The sequence below is a fragment of the Lathamus discolor genome, chromosome 3 (genome assembly GCF_037157495.1).
Source record: "Lathamus discolor isolate bLatDis1 chromosome 3, bLatDis1.hap1, whole genome shotgun sequence".
Lineage (NCBI taxonomy): Eukaryota > Metazoa > Chordata > Aves > Psittaciformes > Psittacidae > Lathamus > Lathamus discolor.
Genome location: NC_088886.1, coordinates 112,259,895 through 112,271,935, shown reverse-complemented (window position 1 = coordinate 112,271,935; position 12,041 = coordinate 112,259,895). Strand labels below are relative to the sequence as shown.

General features: G+C 44.6%; 1 protein-coding gene across 5 annotated transcripts in view; it reads left to right on the top strand.

Moving 5' to 3' along the window:
• The window catches only part of FMNL2 (formin like 2), a 148,938-nt gene that overhangs the window by 668 nt on the left and 136,229 nt on the right, over positions 1-12,041 (top strand). The gene's annotated exons all lie outside the window — the stretch shown is intronic.

Sequence of the window (12,041 nt, the reverse complement as noted above, 5' to 3'; positions counted from 1 at the left end):
TGCCGGCTGCGGCTCTTTGTCTCGGGAGCCCCCGAAGAGCCGCCTTTCCCCGAGCCGACGCGGTTCCTACGCGCCCGGGTCTGCCCCTCCTCGCGAGCGAACCTGTGAGGAGCCGCCGGGAGAGCAAAGCCCGCGGCGGGTTGTGGCGGTGCCGGCCCGGGCCGTCGGCGGAGGGCAGCGGGCGGACCGATGCGGAGCCCGTGGGGCGGCCTCGCCTCGGCCTGGCCCTTTCTAGGAGCCCGCGCCCCCAGGCCGTCTGTGGGGCGATGGGTCCCGTGGACACGCTGGTTCTGCTGCCCCCGAGTCCCCAGCACGTGTGTGCGATTCACCCGGGCTGGTTCTGGGCTGCCGGCGGTCCTGTCGAGCTCTGGTCTTCATTCCATTCCTTTCCCTTCTCCTGAGCAGCTCGACGGACTCGGTGTTTTAAGATCACAGCCACAGGAGAACTTGACCAGGCAAAGACAGTGGTTCCGTTGGTGTTGCATGGGAGCGTTTTGGGCAAACGTCCTGTTTTCTAGGTATCTGAGCGCTGTGAGATTATCGTGACCCATCTGTTTTTCCATGTGTTTCTTACTTCTGACCAACGTTTATATGAAAAACAAGCTAGGTCAGGAGAGTGAATAAAGCCCATGTGCATGCCATGCCCTGCGTTCCCTCTAATGCCATGTGAAACCCAGCAAGGCGAGCTGTTGTGAGAGTAATTCCCGTATCAGATACTAGAGCAACCCCTCTGGTATTTTAAATACTCCTGGTGCTGAGTGAGGATTCACAAACTGGTGTGTGTTGGGGATTATTTCTGGTTAGACCCAATTAGATTATCATGTCTAAGAAAAGAATAAGCCTATTCAGTCAGGAACCCCCACTGACGAGCCAAATGGTGAGTGAGATGTTACAATTATTAGGCACAGTGGAAAAAGCCTGATCCTGCCTTGCTCTCGTCGGGGAATCCTGTGGTAGTTCTGCAGGTGGAAGATGCCCCCACAAGCAGCGCCATGGTGCAGAATCGAGTTTTGATTCATCTACGCCTACCAAAAGGGTGCCTGGCTTAATCTGTGTGCGTGGTCTGCAGGAGAAGATTAGTGGTTTTGAGTTAGGACCAATTGATGAGATCAGTACAAGGAAGAGTCATCCTTTGGGAAAGCATAGTGCGCTAGATACGTATAACGTAAATATGGGAGATAACAGGATCGTGTCTGTAATTTCTTGAGGTACTTGAAAGGAGTGAATGGCATCTGTTTTTAGAAGATGGATTTAAATGAAGGGTCAGAGGACAAATGCTGTCGCTTTGCTGGAGGGGGAGGCAGGCCATGCAGATGCGTGCTTGTACAAATGGGGTGTTGGATGCTGTGCTCCCATCGGGAGGAGCTGTGAGATGGGGCCAAAACACTACTGCTGGAACAGCCCAAAATTGCCTTCAGCCTGTTCTTGAAGCCAGCTGAGGATGGCTGGGGTTTGTTGCAGCTTCCAGGAAATATCTGACCAATATATGAAAGAATGAACTCCTAGGCTGTTATTACTTTGTTTTCTCTGTGGCTCTGAGGGGAGCATGACTGTGCCACTGGTCAAACCCCAGAATGGGGTAGGCAGTGGAAGAGTAGGGATTAATGAGAAAGGAATGATGGTCGGGGAAAAAGATGGGGAATATTTTCTGTTGGGAGAAAGGATTAGTCAGGAGATGAGAGTATGAAGAAGATGTTGAAGGTTGTAGGACTAAATCTGACCTTCTTTACATGCTGCCTTAAATTAGCCTGGCACGGGCATTGCTTATGCCCTCAGAGAGCCCTGTTGAGGTCCTGAAGGGCTTTGCTGACAGTAGCAATTTTCATACCACTAATGAAGTTTCCAAGACTGTTCTTGACATTGATGAACATTCAGCTTGGTTGAGGTGCAGCTGCATGCAGGTACAGTCATCATGTAGAGTGGTTTGTTTCTGTGTGTAAAGAGTGGGGCCATGCGGGAAAGGTTCCTCCTGTGCAGTGTCACAAGACTATTTTCAGGTTTTATTCTTTTCTCCTTGTGCAGAACCAGCACAGTGAGCCATAGCCCGCTTAAACACATCCATGTCCGTGAGGGGAGCACAGGTTGGCCATGTTTTTACAGCAGATGCCATGACAATTGACTGTTTTAATTTTTTCAGTTTGAACATACTGTTCTGATCTGTAGGATCTCTGTGGTCCCTTCAGCAAAGGGGTGGATGAGCAGCAGTGCAGCTGGAGGTGCTGCATGTGTGTGCTAGCTTGCATTTGCTGGGTTGTTAGCAGACTTAACCTTGAGAAAGGTCTCTGGTGAAGTAGCTTGTCTGCTTCAAACATACACAGTCACCTTATTGCCTCCTTGGTTAGCCTCGCTCTTTGAGGTTTGAGGTGCATAAATTGCAGGAGATGATGGGAAGTGCTCCAGGTCACACTTTTTTGGTGAAGCTCTCAAATCTGACTGTGCTAATACACTCCTTCGGTCTGTAATTGTGCTATTGGCATCACAGAGGATGCACTGAGCTTGTTGTATGGCAGTGCCCAACAGAGGTGAAGGACAGCGATGGCCAGGTCTGTCTGTGTCACACCTCTTGGCCTGCTGGACAGATGACACGAGAGGATTTTCCCTGTGGGTTTGTGTCTCCTGGTACTGGTTTTGGGACTGGAGCAGTGAATGTGCTACCCTGGCTTGTTTGTTGTGTTGAGATTTGTGCTTTTCTCTGCTAGTGAGGAGCAGGGTCTGTCTGTGTGTTTCAGGAAGACATTGTATTTGATGGGATGTACTTCAAGGTGAAAAATGTGGAGGATAACCCAAGAGAGATCCAGGTTTCTGTCTGTAAGCCAAGTGTTTCTTCCATCCTCTCAAACTGAAGAAAAGTCTCCTCTTTCAGCAGAACGTGTGAACTAACTCCCTTAGTTTAAAGTCTATGCAAGAGTGTAAAGTCCAGGAAAGAGACTGCGTGTGATTGTCACCTAGTTCCCAATTTGCCCAGGAGGGGTGCTGGATAAGCTGAGAGTAGGATCCGAGCTGTAGCACTGACTTTGAGCTTGCCAGCACTCTGGTTTGAGCCTGCAGGAACCTTCCACCGTTGCCCCTTCCTCAACATGTTTGCTTTTCCTTCTCAGCTGTGTTGGATCCTTTTCCTGGCTTTATCGTAGGGACACATGGGGGAAGAGTGCGTAATCGTGAGTTCTGGTAACCAACCCTAATTTATTGCATAGGGAGCCATTGCTCAGCATGCATGAGCGCCATTGCAAACCAAGTGCGCCGAATGTGTCTGTAGACATTATGGCACCAGTGCAGGGAGTCGTGTGTTTGGAGATGTGGGGGTAAAACTCAGGCTTCCAGCTCCTGCAGCAGGGTGGTCTTTCTCTGAACTGGTAACGGGGTTGCACGTTTGCAAGTGACACGTGGTTTGGAGGAAGCAGCCAGGAAAGAGTTGGCAGGGTAAATTGTTGCCTAATGAGCTGTGATTGACATAATTTGACTGCTGGATTACAAATCTGCAGTGAGGTTAACAGGAAATATCCTCTTACCCCCACCAAGTGGTGTTTTATTTTACAAAGGAGTCTTCTGTGCCCGGTCCTGGAGGATGGAGAGAGGCGTCTGAAGCGTGAGGAAAACGTGAAGGAAAGAGGTGTTTCTGTTGCCCCGCTTCCAGCCCTGCTCTGTCCTCAGTTTAACATAATGGTACCTACTTAAAGGCAGGACATCATCTCTGCTTCTGTTGCATTCACATGAGGCTTTGCTCAGAGGAGCTTCTTTGTTTTGCTAGAATTTCCTTTTTCATTGGAGATCTTGTCTAAGCATCATTTTCCGTACCAGTCAGGGAAGTTTCAGTGTCTATTGCTGAAGAATTTGAAAGCTCAGTGTGAAAACTCTGTAACATTTTCCAGCTGTTTTCCATTCCTCTTCCTAATCGTCTATCAAATATATTATGCATTGTTTTATAATATGTATGGTTTAGAATCTGCAAATCATTAAAGAGCATGACATGGCTGCAGGAGATATCTGCGAGGTAGTATTAGTTCCCTTGCTTCAACGGGGATGGTGGAGCCCTGGATTCCTTATTGTAATTCCTAAATTTAACAGAACTCTTCTGCAATGAATTTCAGTTGAGATCCTTTACTCTCCTGTCAGGGTAACTTGAATTAGTTTTGTGGAATTTTAAAGCAATGCTATGGAAGTTGGGAAACACTAAAATTAGATTTAGGAACAATCTTCAGGAGAAGGGGGATTATAAAATTCAGATATTGAAAAGACCTGTTGTGTTTTCTTGTTCAGGCTTCGTCTCTGACAGACACTACCAGTGGGCTCTTTCCTCAAGGTATTATTTAAATGATTCTATCAGTGACACATTTGCTTGAAGAAACAATCTAATAAAGCGCATTGTTTTGTATATATATATTTCTAAAGAGTTAAACTTACAGAGAGAAGTATTACTTGGTGGTGACATATCTGTCAAGCTGCTTTGTAAATCAGTAGATGGCATTTGTAAGTTTTTCCACCTAGACATCACAGAAGAATATTTTTGTAAACTGGGCTTTTTTTTTGAGTGGAATATGAGGATACTGTAGTGGGTATTTAGCTACTAGCAAGTTAGTCATATTCCTAAAATTAATTTCAGATCCTGGAAACCTGGAAGACTTAAATAGCTAAGATGATGTAGATGCATGTATTTTTCTGTGTACCGTTTTTCCATACAAAATAATGTTAATATACTGGTCTCCAGTGATGGAGGTATGAACCCATTCTGTCAAACTGCGTGTGTCACTTGTGCTTAAGCTCTGAATAGCCTGAGAGAAAGTAGTCAGCTTTTTATCAAAAGACCCAGGTGAAAGAGATAGCTGTTTTATGCCCAAGCAGTGGGGCTGGATCCCTCTCCGCAAAGGGCCTGGACTGTTCTGGGAAGGGACTGCTGCTTCGGGTGGGTGTCAAAGCCTCAATCTGCAAACCCAGTTATGGTAATGATGGCATAGAGGTTTCCTAAGTGGTTTTGTGCTGTGTGCTTTATAAACTCATCATCATCATGTTGTATTTTCTTCCAAATTACCCTGTGCTTTTGTCTAAGGTGAATAACAACAGGTCAATCAACTGCTTAAGGTGGAAAACCAAATGGGGTGAGAAACTTGTACTTCTATGAACTCGGCAGGATTCTTTCTTTTTTTCTTCTCCCTTTAAGTGTACACAGGGTTTGTTTGCAGTACAGACCCTGCTTCCCACCTGCAGCTCCTTTATTGTGCAGGAATCTGGGGAGGACCCCTTAGATGCTGCGGTTGGAAGTCCCGTGTTTCTTCTGGGAAGTGGACAGGTCTCTGCACAGTGTTGGTGGGGTTAGCTCATGGTGTGGTTTCTGGTAGCTCCCCGCCTCTGGGATGGCTTGTGTGCAGTGCCCCTTGGGCTCACGGAGTGATCACTTTTGCAGGTGTTGAATTCCTCTTGCTGAGCATGAGCTAGCAGGCTCCCCTGTCTTTTTCCCTAGGCTGCAACATCGTCTTTCCTCCAGTGCATTAAAGCTTTGTCAAGCATTTCTGTCAAGTTCCTTAACCTTGTGTTCAAGGTAAAGTTTTGTTTGTTTTTAAGTTGTTTTATTTTGTCTTCACAAGCAAGGTCACGCAAAACTTGGCCCTGAAGTGTTAAATGGTCTCTTCTGCCATGGTGTGTAAGGGGGATGTAATGGGTGCTGCTGAAGAAAGAACTTAAGAGAGGTGCAAAGTGAAATTCAGAATTTACAAGTTGATCTTAAATAAAACAGTAGCTGTTGAATTGTTTTTGATTGACAAGTGAATGACTTGGAGCCACTGGAGTCTGCCTTTAGACTTTCATTAAAAAAACCCAAATCACTAGCTTTCCGTGCTGTGTGAAAAGGTATTAAAGTCTACAGAAACTCCCTCTTCCCCTCCCCTAATAGCAAACCCCAGCACAAACACAAAACCGAACACAAATGTTTGATTTCCCTTGTGTGTTTATTCAAAAGTTCATGGTGGTACTTATTATTTTTATGACATTTTTGCATCATTTGATAAAGATTGTAAATTATTCAGGCAACTTTTAAAAGAAATCCTTTTTAAAACAAACCAGCTGTCTGAAGCTGCATGTGCTAATTATCAACCCATTTCTGATGCTTGTATGGCTACTTAAGAGAAGAAGGGACCTGCTGGGGTTTTAGGTGCTGGGTGCTCCTTGCAGTTGCAAAAGGGACTGGTCTGGTGCTTTGTGTTGGATCAACGCCATATCTGTTCTTAACAGGGTCCAGGCAGTCTTTTGCTCTTGCATTGAGGCTGGCACCTGCTGAATAAAATGTTTTCTTTCCCCCAAGTCTGTTAGAAAAGGTGGTTTAAATCTGTCATCTTGGTCTGTCAGTTCTTAGCTAAGGGAGTAAGATGCCCTACAGGAATTTTTCCTCATTATTTGTAGCTTGGAATGCATCCTGAAGTGAAACCAAGCTTTGACATTCTCTTTCTGATCTTTTGTGTGGTCATTGGGGTGTTACTAAAGGCAGACTTAGTGCCAGTTCCTGCCTGCTCCCCCCAAATACATTTTTTAGACTTGAGCTTTCAGCGTTTACGCTGTTTTTTCAGTGGTGTTCTTCCAACTCGACAGCAGAGAAGCAAGCGTGAATACAGCCTGCTGTTAATTTTTAGGTGGAAAATCCCTGTGACTGATTTCAGTTTTGCTTTTGCTTTTCTGTGCTGACCCAACTACTGTTCCTTCTGTGACACTTGCTTTGGAGCTGCAGCTTCTTGAGGGGGTATGAGCAGGAGGGGGCTGGGGAAGGGTGTCATGGGGCAGGTTTCTGCTCCAGTGGGCACCATCTCGACTTATGTCCAGATGAAATGGTCCCACGTCAGCACTGATGCCCAGTGCTGACTTGCAGCATGAGGAAGTTAAATCAACCTCTTTGGTTCTGCTGTGGATTCTGCTGCATAAGCTGTTGTCAGGAGTGAGTGATGTCCCTCAGTGGAGTTTAGTGCTGTTCACACCATGGCTCACTGATGTGCTCCTGTGTGTGAGGGGACTTGTCTGGCAGATGTTGGTGAGCTGGCTTGTGCCTAACCAAATGTGAAGCTTCATGTGAAAAGGTGTCATCAGCCTGACTCTTGTTGAGCTCCTTTTAAATCAAGGTGCTAATAGGGTACTCCTAAATAGAGTGTTCTTCTATAGCAGGAATTGAAAGTTGTTTAAAAAATGGTAAGGTTTTTACCCTGCTTACAGCTTTCAAGGGTGATCCTCCAGGGGAGGCAGTGAAACAGGCCTGGAGGTAATACCATAATCTCTGCAGCCACCCTCTGCGTTGCTTGCAGACCTTCTCCTCTGCTTGATTCAATTGGGCAGGGAATGCTGATGCCTGGCTCTGCCTGGAGGAAGCCAAGGAGGAGCACGTGCCTGTGCTGCCATCGTGACCTTGCATGGAGCGGGAACTGAAGAGCTCTCCACAGCACGATGAAATGAATTATGCAAAACATGCTAATGCAGCAATGCTCTACAGTACCAGTTTATTTTTAAGCATCTGGGCTGCCTCTTGAGTTTGAATTAATCACATCATGATCAGGATCAAAATATTTTCCAGTGCAGGAAGCCATAAAGAAAACTGCAAGGGAAGTAGTTGTTTTTCTTTGTTCCTTTTGGGTGCTGTGTCCTTGGAAGGTTTGCGTGACAGCAGAAGGCATGGCTGTTTCAGACAGGCTTTCCAGGGTGGTGGTTGGTCCCCTGGAGTGCTTGCGGATGCAACATACTCCACTCTGGAGGTTTTTCTCTCACTGCTGGGAGATGTAAGCGTGGTTTCCTTTGATACCCGAAAGATTAGACCTGAAAACTAGCTGTGGAGCAGCTAGTTCCAAAAGGAATAGTTTAAATTGCGTGCGCAGGCAGCGGAGCAGCCATTCCAGCCACTGGAAGACTTCTGCAGCGAGCGGTGTGCAGCCACATTTTACACAAACTGAGCTGAATTATTGTTTGTTTTCTTCTTTGTTGGTTTGGAAGAGTCCATCAGGGATTTTGGTATAGGAAATAAGTGACACCAACTTACTCAATGTGATTTATAATTGAGTTAAAAAAAAATCTAGCCCAAGCCTCCAGCAGTTAGGAGCTGCAGCATCAGTGGAACCGAAGGCCTCACTCAGCCTGTATGTCAGGTAAAAGCACTTTCAGCTGCTTAAAAAAGCAGTAATTTCCCATTTATCACATCCTGCTAATTTCAGTTCTGAAGGTTCAGTATAGTAAAATGAGCAGGTTTTTAGTGCTTGGGCTTTATACAATCACTCCAGTTCACCCTGAAGGGCTGTGCTTTTACATTGCATTGCCACTGAGAAATGCTGTGTTGCCAGTTACTTCTGCAAAGGACTTGAAGTCTGTAGGTGGCAGAAGGTATGTGATATGCTCCTCTGCTTTAAATGAGTATCGTTTCACTTGGTCTGATTGTTTTGACATTAATCATCTGTTTTGTAGTTTTAATAACTCAAGATGCACAGCATTATATATAGATACACTGAAAAACATGCGCATAATTTTTTCCTAGGCTTTGTCTCTTCCTAAAACAGTGTCTTACTGTTTTTTACAAGTGTTTCATTGCATGAACGCTTGGATGATGTTTAACTTGCCTGTACTCTGTTATAACTAACATACCATAGAAATTTGACATATGTTGGTTTTCAGTTTACCATGGGATCTGTAACAAAACAAGTGCTTGTCTTCTGTAACTGTGCAGCGTTAAACATATATTTGGGAAGGATATTCATAAAGCAACATAATAGTTGCATTGTATTGGACATGAATGGTCCTCAGATGCGCGCTGTGCAATGCGTGGACCTCCAGGACTCTGCATTGCAACTCTTGAGACCAACTGTGTGTACTTGATCATAAGCTGGAAACTTGCCCGGCAGCTTCCCAGCTCAGGCATTGGAGAGGCAAGTGGGGATGCCTCTGCACGGGGACCCTGTGGCCCTTGCCCCTGGGGACTGACCTGCAATGTGCTAGGACTGCTGGGCTGATGGCAGCCAGTGCAGCCTTGGTCTGTGCCTCAGAGAAAACTCCCATGTTGGAAAGATCCTTGGGAAAAACCCGTAGAAACTTCTTTCATGTTGCCTGAACAGCACAGAATATTAATGGTGTCCTCCTGCCCTTTCAGAAATCATATCTTGATCCAGTGGGCAAAAGTGGTTGGCGATGGCAGCAGGAGCCCAGAAAGCTGCCCTTGCCTTCTGCGACATCTGTGGTCTGTTCTGGCCACTCTGCCCTGTGGTATTGGCTAAGGGCAAAAGTTTTTCCTGGATTCTTGAGGAGTATATGAAAAAAACTTGGGTTGTTTTTTGTTTGCTTCTTTTTTTTTTTCTTTAGTGTGTGTTTGGGTGTTGTAGCAGATATCTTAAAATACAAGAATTGGTGGTGTGTGTTTTTTTTTTTGTTTGCTTGTTTAACATGTATTATTTGGCCAGAAATCATTTTACTATAAAAGGATTTGGGGTGAATATACACTGTACATCTGTTACTTGTTTGTCTGCAAAATGACTGTATAGTTGAGGCCAAAAGTGAAGAATAGAGGGTTGCACAAATTGGCAAAGTTTCTGAAGTCTTTCAGAAGCCAGCAATTAAAATGAAGAAGCAAATTGTTAAATCCAGAAATTCTGGTCATACATCCATCTGATGCTCTAGCATGTCCCTTTACTGACTTCTCTTGTCCTGCTTTCCATCCCACAAGAGAGGCAAACAAACAATGCATGCCTACCTCTGATGGTTTGAAGCCAGCTGTTCAGCAGAGGTGGGTGGCACCGTTATTGAAAGGGTCTGTGAAGCATTGGTGATAGCTTGGCAGAGCTTATACAGCAGTTTTCTGACAAACGTTTCCAATAATTTAGTGTGTTTGGGAGTGCTTCAAAGGGCTTTCTGCCCAGCGCTGAGCCTTGCGAATACAGAAGATCAAATAAATTAACTATCACAAATATTTAACTTAAAGCATGGTCAGATAGGCACTTTGATGTTGCATGTGTGTATGAGAGCCTCTGTGTATGTGTACGTTCTCACAGATACGTTAGGTCATTGTTGTATTTGTCTCCTCTCAGACATAATAAGCCTGATACTGCAAATCTAAATAATTGTGTTCCACCTTCATAGGCAAGCATGTTACCTGCCTTCCAAGCCTTGGGATTCTGTGATTCTGTGATTCTGCCATCAATATGAAATGCAGTGTTCAGTTTTACTGAGGAGCCAATGGTAAGCAAATCACTGGTGTAGTGATACCATTGAGGACTGTGGGCTTGGTTGGCATACCAGTGCTATAAAAGGCATTGGCTCTAAGGTTATTTTTCAGTGCATTTGTGTAAGATGTCGCTTGATGGCCAACAACACTCTTCAGGTAAACTGAGTTAAGTCAATTTAATGTAGTGATAATTAATAAAGGGCACCATGGATTGAGCCATGAAGCCTTTGATAATAACACTTCTGTGATAGCATCTAGCTTACAGCTAACTCCATGAATTATTGTGAATCTTGTTCTCTAAAAACTACAGCTTCTTAAAATTGTCTCCAAGTTGACTTGTCTTCTCAGCAATCCTCTCCCACCAGGCAGGGAAGTGGCAGTGTGTCTGCAGAAACACAGTTCTGCTCTGTGTCAGGGCTTCCAGTACAAATACCTGTTCTCTTGATCATGTAGATGAATGTCTAAGTGTGGCAAATGTGCAGAGGTGTTTTTGGTAAATAAAACAAGAACTTTACAGAATTTTTATCCATGAATCTTTCACAAGCTTCGCAGTGCTGCAGTGGGAGATAAGGACTGAGAGATACACTTGTTGCCTTTGGAAAAAGGAAGCCTGAATTGCTATGAGCCCCCCAAAATCTGAGTAACAGGACAGAAGTTAGAAATAATGTTTCCCCACTTCCCAGCACTTGCTGTAACTCCTAGGAAAAGAAAATGGGAATGTTGGCTGCCTCCCCCTGTGAACATGTGTTTGACACATTGGGAAGCCCGTGCTGTGTCTCTCCAGCTACAGTGGGGATCTGGGATGTGGCAGCTGGCATTTGGCTGTTTGAAGTCACTTTTGCAGATCCATGTCAGCTTTCCTTTAAAGTCTTTCATTTGTCTAGCACAGTTAAACGGAAGCTGAAGAGCAACATTTTAGTTTGTTTATTTTATGGTGTTTCAGGGCATCTTTTCTCTTTGATGTATTTAAAAAAATAATCTCATTTTGTACTGGTTTTGTCTGGGACAGAGTTAATGGCTTTGTTTGCTTCTTGCCTTCTCTTCCAGCATTTAATTTTCTGATGTATTCTGGAGGTGAGATGAGGTTTTTGTCCCTCTTTGCATACGCACATATGTATGAATTGAAACTTTTCTTTTTGACCACAAGGCTTATTTCAAAGATAATTAGCCTTTGAGTCCAGATGAAGGTGAGAGAGATTATATTCATCCACAGACTTCAGTCTGAAAAAGCTGGTTGGTGCTGCAGTCTCTCCAGCACACCCTGCGAAGTGCTGCGGCACTGATGCCATGCAGAAGACCTCTTTTGGAGAAGTAATGGCAGTATCAAAGCAGAGGTGGAGCTTGTTTCAGGGGGAAAATGGGAGCTTGTTTCAGGGGAGAAGATAAAAGGAGGTTGTGAGGTTCTGAAGAATCATCTTGACTTGGAAATTAATTCTGTGTTTTCTATCAGTGGGAAAAAAGGCAATTTTCTTCTTTAATGTAGAGATGTCTGAGCAGGTGGATGGTGTACACAAAACACTTGGGGGAAATGCTTTTAATATTATTTTTAAAATCCTTTTATATGAGAACCTGTAGTACCTGAGATAGACAGTCAGCAGTGCTTTACTTGCATGTGTTTGCTGTGCTGAATGGATTCATGAAAAGTAAGAGATTCAGCTGTCTTGGATCAAATGGCAAAAGAATGGGAGAAGAGGAATTTAGGAAGCTGTCAGCTTCTGTATGGATTAAAATTAAATGACCTTTCAGATCGGTACACATGCAGGCTTATGTGTCCAGGTATGTGACTGATGACCTTTCCTCCTAAGCAAGGTATCTCTTTCACACATGGTGAGTCTTCAAAAGCTTTGTACAGCCCATTGTTGGTACTATATCT